The 11,343-nt window shown below is 37.6% G+C and overlaps 1 pseudogene; it reads right to left on the minus strand.

Moving 5' to 3' along the window:
* Window positions 1-8,552: 8,552 nt before the first annotated feature.
* Window positions 8,553-9,365, minus strand: LOC101979227 (annotated as a pseudogene).
* Between the last annotated feature and the right edge of the window lie 1,978 nt (window positions 9,366-11,343).

Genomic DNA, 11,343 nt, shown 5'->3' on the forward strand with positions numbered 1-11,343 from the left:
ACAATTGTGTTCATAGTAGAATTGTTACTAATAACCAGAACCTGGAAACAACCTAGATGCCCCTCAGCTGAAGATTGGATAAAGGAAATGTGGTACATTTATACAATGGAGTACCACTCATCGTTAAAAAACCAATGACATTTTGAAATTTGCAGGCAAATGGATGGAACTAAAAAAAACCATCCTGAGTGAGGTAACTTTGACCCAGATAGACAATCATGGTATGTACTCACTCATAAGTGGATACTAGATGAAAAACAAAAGATAACCAGTCTATACTGTGTGGTCCCAGAAAAGCAAAATGTAGGAGCAGAGAGTTGCTTGTTGGTTCCTGGCCGCTCAGCCCTGAAATAATCACACAGAAACTGTATTAATTAAATCATTACTTGGCCCAGTAGTTCTAGGTTCTAATTGGCTACCTCCTATATATTAATTTAACCCATTTCTATTAATTTGTATATCACCACTTGGTTGTGGCTTACCTGAGTAAAGTTTCCAGCGACTGTCTCCAGTGACTCCATGTCTTCTCTCTAACTCCACCGTCTTTCTCCCATGCTATAGGCCAAGCCAGTTCTTTATTCATTAACCAATAAAAGCTACACATAGACAGAAGGACTTCCCATACTAGGAGAGTAACAAGGAAAACCCTAAGAGAGACATGCATGGCTCTCCCTGGGAGAGGGAAACAGACAAGACCTCCTGAAAAAATTAAGGGGGTGGAGAGAAGGAATATGGAAGGGGAGGGGCAGGGAGAGGGAAAGGGAAGAAGAGAATATGAGGAAATGGGATGCTCAGGAGGGAAATAGGACAGTGAGGGAGAAAAAAGTGAAAGAGAACCTTTATATTTTTTAACATGGTAGGTTATATTAATTATTTTCTACATGCACGTTTATAACCTTGAAGCCTGACATTTTATCACAGGCTTCTGATAATTTGTTTCCTTTCTCTTTCTCTCTCTCTCCTCTTTACTTTAGAACACTCATTCACTGATTATTTCTTCTTCAGCTTAATTCAACTATGAGACCCACTTTGTATAACAAATCATATGTTCTTTTTTTTTCTTTCTTAGTTTTGAAAATGAGCATACCAGACAGAGTAACAAGTTTCACTTTTGCATTCTCATCCATAGTTTGCATTGGTCTTGCCTCACTCCTTATCTGTATCTCTCCATCGCCCCACCACTTCACCTTGCTATTTCCATCTCTCTTCAGCATCCCCTGTTCTCTGCCCGTGTCACATGCATACTGCCACCTTCTTGTCTTTCTAACTCCTCTCCCTGCGGCTCTTCCCTAAGATCTTTCTTTCTACTTTCATGTGCCCTTGTTAGTGCTACGATTATGACCACATCCAGACTCAGAAAGAAAAATCAGAGTTTCCACCGCCTTTTAGTTTCACTTGCTGAGAGTTGTCATCTTTTATCCCTACTTTCTGTATGTTCCAATCTGCACTTATCTAGAGTAGTTATTTTTAACATTGATGTTCAACAGTTCCCACATGTAACCTGCCTATGAGTTGAAGCTTTTTTTGGTTTGTTTGTTTCTCCCTTGATTATAGGGTCAAGTTTAATTGATCATTCGCAGTACTTGTTCAATCACTGAGCAGCAGATACTGTGTGGAACAAGAAAGCTTGCCTTGCCTTATTGTCCTATTTGTTTCTAGGAGCATATGAAGCTGTTTCTACCTGATGGCAGGAATGTGAAATTCATCAATTTGCATTTTGCTAAATGTTGAAAATAGACATTAACTGATTTACAGCTCTAAAATTAAGTTCATTTCTGATTGAAAGTGAGCTTTCGGCTATTTGGCTGAAGCTTGTTATTCAAAAAGTTTCACTTTAGTCCGAATTTGAATGTAGATCCCCCAGGGTTCTGGATGGAAGGGTCCCTGTTGCAGTTTCTTGTCTCTGGCATTATTAGAACAGCAGTACAGTTTTTTTCACTGTGTGTGTTTTTTCCACTTTTCAGAAAATCTTGAGTGCTCACTTTAGCAAATCCAAGACATAAGATCAGGACAGTTTCTAGGAAAAGGAAGTGTTTGTTGCATTTGACTTCAGTTTCTCCTGCTGATTTCTCAGCCTCTACCTCTCCTGACCTCTTCTCAAGTAGATACAGGCTCTACGTGTTAGACAGATCTCTTCAGGCTCAGACCAAAGTCCAGAGCTGGTGAAGGGAACTCATTGCCTGTGGTGGCCTCTGGGAAAATCAATTCAGGTTATCTGGCAGCTGTCAATTTTGGTAATATAGATGGGTAGAATTGACAGTTTTCAAATTTATTCTGGTGTTATTACATAGGAAAGTACTTTATTTTTTTCTATGCCCAAACAAGAATTCAAGAACATGCTTTGTAGTGTTGTAGTGAACTCTCAACTGTCTCCTCTGGTTGCTCTTTGTATGTTAGTGTGATGGACTCAATAGATCCAGTTGTGTTTCAAAATAGATAAATCATATGTTCAATATATTTACATTGCCAGTATCATAAACAATTTCTGAAAAATTTCCACTAGGGAAAATATACATATTTTAATAAAATAAATGAACTGATACAGCATATAGAAACTCAAATCCTGTTTATTAACATGGTATAAGGCTATATTAAAAGAAAACAATAAAGGGAGAAAAGATAAAAGGGAAAATTACGCTTATAACTCAGAGGAGAACCAAGGACTGACAAGAAAGGCTTTCGACAGGCTCACAAATGGATGGAGATTGATTCGTATTTCAAAGACGAAATTCAAAATGGTAAGACAGGTGCAATCTGCATGTGGTATGAAGGTCACTGGTATGGATTCCAGTTTAGCAGACCTAAAATTGTGATAGTATGCCCCATGTTTAATAAAGGGCAGATGTTTATTATTTAAAAACTTACCTAAGTAGTACATATTTTAATAACAAGAAGTATAAAAATACATAAATCAAAAGAAATGATCTCACATTCCCTTGAGGCACTTAATGCAAGCAACTTTGTAGGTATCTTTGCACATTCCTATCAGTTTACATGTGCACAGCTATGTTTCAGTAGAAGAGTTTGGTGTGGGAGGTACTTCTGTCTGTGTTACTTTTATTGTTAATGAGTAAAAAACTGCTTTGGACCTATAGCAAGGCAGGACTTAGGTAGGCAGGGAAAAATAAGCTGAATGCTGGGAGAAAGAAGGGTGGAGTCAAAGAGATGCCATATAGCTGCTGCCTGAGATAGACATACTAAAACTTTGCTGGTAGGCTATGACCTAGTGGAGATATACAGATTAATAGAAATGGGTAAATTAATAAGGAAGAGTTAGCCAATAAGAAGCTAGAACTAATGGGCCAAGCCAAGCAGTGATTTAATTAATATAGTTTCTTTTTTAATTTTAATTTATTTATTTATTAAAGATTTCTGTCTCTTCCCCGCCACTGCCTCTCATTTCCCTCCCCCTCCCCCAATCAAGTCCCCCTCCCTCATCAGCCTGAAGAGCAATCAGGGTTCCCTGCCCTGTGGGAAGTCCAAGGACCACCCACCTCCATCCAGGTCTAGTAAGGTGAGCATCCAAACTGCCTAGGCTCCCACAAAGCCAGTACGTGCAGTAGGATCAAAAACCCATTGCCATTGTTCTTGAGTTCTCAGTAGTCCTCATTGTCCGCTATGTTCAGCGAGTCCGGTTTTATCCCAGGCTTTTTTAGATCCAGGTCAGCTGGCCTTGGTGAGTTCCCGATAGAACATCCCCATTGTCTCAGTGTGTGGGTGCACCCCTCGCGGTCCTGAGTTCCTTGCTCGTGATTATTTCTACTCTAAGCTAGCCAGGCAGTTGGGAAGAACAAGCGTCCTCCTTCAAACAAGAGGTTTTATGTGGCCTCTACCAAGAATTCACTATAAAAATCATGATTTATTTGAACGAAAATGGAAACTGTTGCATACATTTTCTTAAAAACATCAGATGGGAACAACTATAGAGACTCACAGCCACACACACACATACACACATACACATACACACCAGCCAACCAAACAATAATGACAACAAACCCAAGGACCTTTAAATCAACATATTCAAAGCTCACATAACTAACTCACAGACTGAAACAGCATGCACAGGGCCTTCGGGGGTCCGCACCGGGTCCTTTGTGTATATATTATGACTTCTATTGCTGTTTCGGTGGGATTCCTGAGGGTGAGGATGAGGGAAGTCTCTGGTTCCTGTGCCTTATCTTGGGCTCTTTTCCTTCTGTTTGTTTGTTTGTCCATTCTGACATTAGCTTTTTTTTACTTTATTTTATCTTATTATATTATATATATTGTTATCCCTTAGAACACTTTTCTAATGAGAGAAAGAAAGGAGTGGGCCCAGGTGGGAGGAGTGAAGGGAAGGAGCTGTGAGGTCAGAAAGAGAAAAACATAATCAGTATATATTATGTGAGAGACAAATCTATCTTCAGTAAAAAAAAAAAAAAAAATAGTGACCCAAACTCAGAAAGACAAAAACTTCTTGCAATCTGTATGTTATATGTGGACCTTAGTTTGTAATCTATTACATGTATGTACGTAAGTGTGGGTAAAGCATAAAACAAAACAAAACAACAAAAGCTGGAAGAGAAATAGAGAGAAAGAAAGTGATGGAATAGAGTTGTGTGAACACAAAAGGTGACGTGTGGCATGAGAGCAAAATGAGACTAAATGGGGGAGGGAAAGGGGGTCAGAGGTAAAGCAGAGGAATGGAAAGGTAATCTATTAAAACACACTTTTTCAAAAACAGCACAGGGATATATAAGTAGTAATTAGAACTGCAATAAAGACTGCATTAGAGAAATCTACAGTGTACAGACAGTAAGTGATGCTCTGCTTTGTATGACTTACTATTCCACTGGCTTTTGCCTTCTGATCACAGTGTACCCATTGCAAGCACAAAGCACATAAACCTCCACTTAAAACCTCCGCAATCAATATTCATGAATTGGTGGACATAGATCTGTAGTTCACTTCATGAAGTTATCTCTAACATAAAGGCTGGTGAAATGTTTCAGTGGTGAAAGGTGGCTACAGCTAAAAGAAGCCTAAGTGAGTTTGATCTCCAGGACTCATTTGGTGGGAGGAAAGAACTGGGTCCCAGAAATTATACTGTGACATCAAGGTGTGAATTGTGGCAAGCATGCAAGCACGCACACGCACACACACACACACACGCACACACATGCAAAATATAAATATAATTTTATAAAACAAAGATTTTTTTCAAGTATTGGTCACAGTGACAAAAAGCCATTATTGTCTTACTTGTCATACTCTTATTTTGTTTTTCATGTATCTAAAACTATAAACAACTTTGCGATAACTTTTTCTGTTTATACGGTGTTAGAAACTGATAATTATATTCCAATGAGCTAAACTTGTAGAATGAAATTGCTTATCCTGTGCAAATTGATTGTTGCTAAATTTATTATCAGAGAGAAATAATAATTACAGGCTCACTGAAAATGTAGAGGGTCTTATATCCCTGCCAAGAAAAATAGATGTCGTTATCCTGCTTTAATCTTTTGTACTTTGGCACATGCAAAATGACTGCTTATGAATGTTTTATTATATAGTCTCCTATTGAGATATTTTAGCATTTTTGTATTTTCCTCTTTAAAATCACCAGCATGTAACCTTTATTTGTCTTTCTCATAGCTACATTTCATATTAATTTTGGAACTTGATGTATATTACAGTTAAGTATTCTTTTATTTATTGATTTTTATTGAGTTCTACATTTTTCTCTGCTCCCCTCCCTGCCTTTTCCCTCCACTTCAAACCTCTCTCAAGGTCCCTATGCTCACAATTTCATAAAAATTCTTTTTTTCCATTTTGTATGCTGCTTCTTTCTGTGAATGATAGTGTTTTTTGCTGTGCAAAAGCATGTCAATTTCATGAGATCTTATTTCTTTATTGCTTTTAGTGCCTGTTCTAAGTGTGTCCTATAAATTTGGGTGTTTTCATTTTCATTGAATCCTAAGAATTCTTTACTTTCTTCCTTGGTCCAGGGGTAATTGAGTTGAGAATTGTTCAGTTTCCTTGATCTTAGAGGCTTTCTGTAGTTTCTGTTGTTGTTCAATTTTAGCTTTAATCCACAATTATTTGAGAAGATACAGGGGTTATTCCATTTTTTTTTGGATTTATTGAGATTTGCTTTGTGACCAAGTACATGCTCAACTTTGGAGAAGGTTTCACGAGATGCTGAGGGTGTTTTGAAGTCTATTAATGTACAGGCTTAGATGTGTGATTTAAGCTTTAGTAATGTTTCTTTTACAAATGTGAAATCCTGATTTGAATCCAATATGTTAGTGCCTTTTTATTGGGGGGGGGGTAATCCCACTGTTGAGAGTAATGAATGAGCAGTATTTATTGATTTAGTTTTGTTATCAAATGGGTCCGCCCCCACACTTTTGCTGGTCTGAGATTAATTATTCTTTGTGTTTTCTTGCTGTGGCTAATTTCATAATGTTGAAGTTTTTCTTCTAGTGCCTTCTGTAGGGCTGGGTGAGTACTGTTTATATTTGGTTTTACCATAGAAAACCTTTCTTTCTCCATCTATCATAACTCAAGCATTTTCCAGGTTGGCATCTGTGACCTCTTAGAGTTCACAGAACATCTCTCCAAATCCTTTTGACTTTTAGAGTATTTATTGAAAAGTTGGGTATTATTATAATAACTCTGTCTTTAAATATTATTTGCTTTTTTGCCCTTGTAGATTTTATTATTCTTTCTCCATTCTCTCTGTTTAAGTTTTTTTTTTTTATTATGATTATGGGTGAAGGGTGAGGGGACTTTCTTTCCTGGACCAGTCTATTTGGTGTACTATATGCTTCTTGTGCCTCAACAAGCACATTCATTTTTATGATTTTATTGAAGATATTTTTGGTCTCTAACATAGTTTTCTTTTTCCTCTATTCCTGTTATCCATAGATTTGGCCTTTTCATTTTGTCACAGTTTTTTTTTTGAATTTTTATGTCTAAATTATTTATATTTAACATTTTCTTTGACTGAGGTATTCTTTTCTTGTATTTTGTCTTCTGCTCTTATATTCTTTTGGTGAGGCTTGCCTCTTAGGTTCCTCTTCAAGTTCCTTAATGTCTTCATTTCCTGCAGAATGTTTAGCAGTTTCCTCTGTGAAGCATGAACTTTGAAGAACTGTCCTACCTTGCTTTGGCAAAGATCAACAGTCTTTTTCCTGGTGCTGCCAAGAGTAGATTTGTCTCATTGTCCTGAAAATCCCTAAGTTAACAAAACATCTTAAATGCCATATTCTGCTGGTCTTTGAGTGGTTTAAAGACCATCTGTCTCTCCATATGATCTGGAAAGCATACCTAAAATAGTTACAAATTTCATTGTTGTAGATGACTAACTACCGCCCTTTGTTTCTTGAATGTCTTATATAGTTCATAATAATAGCTTTCAAAAACTAGAATTTTATGTTACATTTTTAAATGAATTGCGTAGGTATAATACCTTAAACAAGAGAAAAGTATATATGCAACATGTTGTAACAAAAATAACCTTGAATTGGTATAGTTGCAGTTTTCCTTAGTTATGATAGAGAGTAAATTAGGTATAAAACTGTAGATTCAATAATATAGGATAGATAATAGGGAATTTCATTTAATTTATCAAACCTAAATGAATGGGAATTTATCACATTGTAAATGTAATTTTTACTTAATAATTGTTCTTATTGTGTCCAGTCTTGGTATGTTAAAATAAAAACCTTTCATTTTTTTTGTTTAGACAAAAAGGAGGAATTACGTTTTTTATGAAATCATGAGGCCACCAACACATTTCCAATTAATTGTTGGAAAATTTACTCATTACCTTGTGCTAGAGGGCTTGCAGACACATATGGGATCAGATATGTATGATATACATGATATGAATCTTATTCCTGAATATTTCATATAACTGAATAAATAATAAAGTCAATCCTGTATCATCTGATTTAAAAAATAAATTAAGCATTAAAGTGTTATGTCATTTTTATAAGAAATTGATGGTTTTAAGGTGAGTCAAAGAAGAAGCTTACTATGAATTTAGTAAGCTACTTGATAGAAAACACCTAAAAAGCTGCTAATTACCCAGAACTTTACTGTAGTTGGACAAAGAAGGGAATGGCAATTATTGCCTTAGAAATTAATAGTTTTCTAAACTGTCTTTGTATTGCTTCCTTAAAATTTTGCACTCTTAAAAAAGACTAGTTAGGGTGGGTGTGCCCATGCACTGAGACGATGGGGCTGATCTAATGAGATCTCACCAAAGCAAGCTGGACTGGGACTGATGGAGCATCTGATCAAACCGAACTCTCTAAAAGTTTCGGACAAGGAGGGCTGACTGAGAAGCCAAGGACAATGGCAGTGGGTTTTGATCCTACTGCATGTACTGGCTTTGTGGGAGCCTAGTCTGGATGCTCACCTTCCTAGACCTGGATGGAGAGGGGAGGACCTTGGAATTCCCACAGGGCAGTGTTGTGGGGAACGGCAGGGCTGCATCCCGCCACCCGGCTAGCTTTACACCCAAAATAATTACACGGAAACTGTATTCTTTTTTGGGGGGGGGGGTAGGATCTAGGTTTATTTCAGTCTATGAAAAACTAAAGTTCAAAGCAAATTCAATCTTGCTTAAGGGAACATGAACAGCTAAAACATCTTAAAAATGCACCAAGCTTATGAAGTCTCAAACAAAACTTGAATTTCCTGTACATACTCCTGTCAAATGAAGTTACTTCCTGTACACCACTTCTTTTGCAAACTGGTCTTCTACTTCCTTTCATTTGACCTAGATTGGCTACGAGACCTAGAGAAAGATCGAGATGGCTTGTGGTTTCTCTCACGAGACAGAGACCTCTCTCTTCTCCTATCTCTAGAAAGTGACCTGCTCCGGCTTCGAGAGAAGCTTCTCCTTCTTGGAGATCTTCACCAAGGTGGAGGACTCCTCCTACGGTAATCATCTCGAGGGCGACAACCCCAAGAGGGAGGGGGAGCCACGATTCCGACTTCTTTTCTCACCATTCGACAGCTCCACTCTTACTCGGCAGCCACATAGTGTTCTTCCATCTAGCTCTCGGACAGCGTCAGCAGCATCTCGGGGATCCTCAAATTCAACGAAAGCAAAGCCAGGAGGGTTTCGAGCAACCCACACACTTCGGAGTGGTCCATAATAGCCAAATGCCCGTTCTAATTCAGTCTTGTTCCCATTGTTTCCAAGATTACCTACATACACCTTACAATCTAATGGACAGGAATCACGATGCATTTCGAGATCCTGGGTTCGAGAACTGCAGTTCAAATCCCAACACTCCGACGAGGCCCACCAACACCCTCGCGATCTGCTTCCACAGATGCTCTCAATGCCCTGGCATCCACGAAATGGCGGCGGAAACTGTATTCTTTTAAACACACCTGGCCCATTAGTTCCAGCCTCTTATTGGCTAGCTCTTACATATTGATCTAACCCATTTCTAATAATCTGTGTAGCCCACGAGGCGGCTTACCAGGGAAGACCTTAACCTGCATTTGCCTGGAGTAGAAGAATCATGGCGACTCCCTGACTCAGCTTCTTTCTCCCAACATTCTGTTCTGTTTACTCCGCCTACCTAATTTTATGTCCTATTAAAGGACCAAGGCAGTCTCTTTATTTAACCAATGAAATTAACACAAAACAGAAGACTCTCCCCCATCAGGGCAGGGAACCTTGACTGCTCTTTGGACTGGAGGGGGGGAGGGGATGGGGGAGAGGTTGGGGGGAGGGAAATAGCTTAATAAACAAGGCCAGAACAATGTCAATATCAACGAACATTTTAACATTTAAGGGAGACTGTTTTATGGGTCCCCTTGTAGAAAAAGGACCATAGTAAAATAATGACTGCTGGGAAAAAAAAATTAACTTCTCTGGGGGATGAGATCTCTCATTTATAGCCCAGTGAAAAGTGGTTAGCCCTGAAACTGTATATGTATACATATATTAAAATGAGCTGAACTAGTGATATTTACATATTTGTGCATACACATACATGTATTTATATGTATTATTGATAATAAATCAAAGTAAAAGAGGCTATTAACATGAGAGCTGTGGGACATCGAAGAGGATCAAGTGAGAGTAGCTGGGGGAGCTGAAGAGAGGAAAGAGAAGAGGGAAAGTGATACAATTCTATTTCAATTAAAACATTTTTAAAAGTAAGGGAATAGAAATCATTTGATTTTCTATTTCTAAACAGTAGACATTTAAAATGTAAAGAATTGTCATAACCTCATTTTATAGTCAGTAATAAACAATTCATATCTAAAATAAAATTATATTAATCATTAGTGGCATACACAATTTTAATAATTAGGCACAATTCTATTAAAATATGTAGAGTCTACATGTTTAAAACTATACAATGTAATAAAAATAATAAAATAAATTCTAAATATATATATATATTTCCTGTTCACTTCTTATGAGTTACTGACTCATTATTTTAAGAATATTTGGGAAATAAAGATATATTAAACATAATATTAAAGAACAAAAATGCTGAAAGTCCTATACTGCTCAATTTCGAGATTGGATACAAATCCATAATAATAAAAAGAGCAAGTTATTAGCAAAAGAACAAACACAATACCAAAAAGGACCATATAGGGAGTCCAGAATTAACCTTACACAGATAATAGTTAGTTTACTTTTGTCTAAGGAGCTTATGCAATTAAATGAAGTGAAAGTAACCTATTCAACAAATGAAATTAGTACAATTGGACAATTGTATAAAAACAATATATAGATTCAGATCTAATACATTTCGTAAATTAGTTCAGAAACAGAGACCATCACAGAAAACCCTAACTGGGTGCATATTGCCCTGACATAAAAGTCAAGACTAAAATTCCTGGAAGATACCACAAAAACTCTAGGTGAGTGCGATTTTATAAGAAGGTTTCAGATACAATACAAGTTTCCATATCAAAATGGCAGTCTGCGTAGCCTAGTGAAATAACAGAATGTCTTTCCTTACTGAACGGTGACTGGGTTTTCTGGTGAGGGCAGCTCACATTGCTTGCAGGGGTGCTTTTCACTGGGTCTTACATCGTACAAAGTGAGCTCCTGTCAGTCTCCCTCACGATTCCTCTTAGAACAGGGATCCATCCTGAGGACTTCACTCAATCCTAATTAACTTCTGAAATCCTGGTATCCAAATGCAGTTGCCTTGGGGGCTACAGCTTCAACAGATGAACTTTGGAGGTCGCCTGTGCCATTCCCAGCGGTTTCCATTCAATCTTTGTCAGCAATCGGAGTCGCATACTTCACACACCAGCTCTCAGTTTGCTAAAGACACACGCTACCTCTACACATTTGAGACTTAG

Source organism: Microtus ochrogaster, chromosome 1 (assembly GCF_000317375.1).
Source record: "Microtus ochrogaster isolate Prairie Vole_2 chromosome 1, MicOch1.0, whole genome shotgun sequence".
Lineage (NCBI taxonomy): Eukaryota > Metazoa > Chordata > Mammalia > Rodentia > Cricetidae > Microtus > Microtus ochrogaster.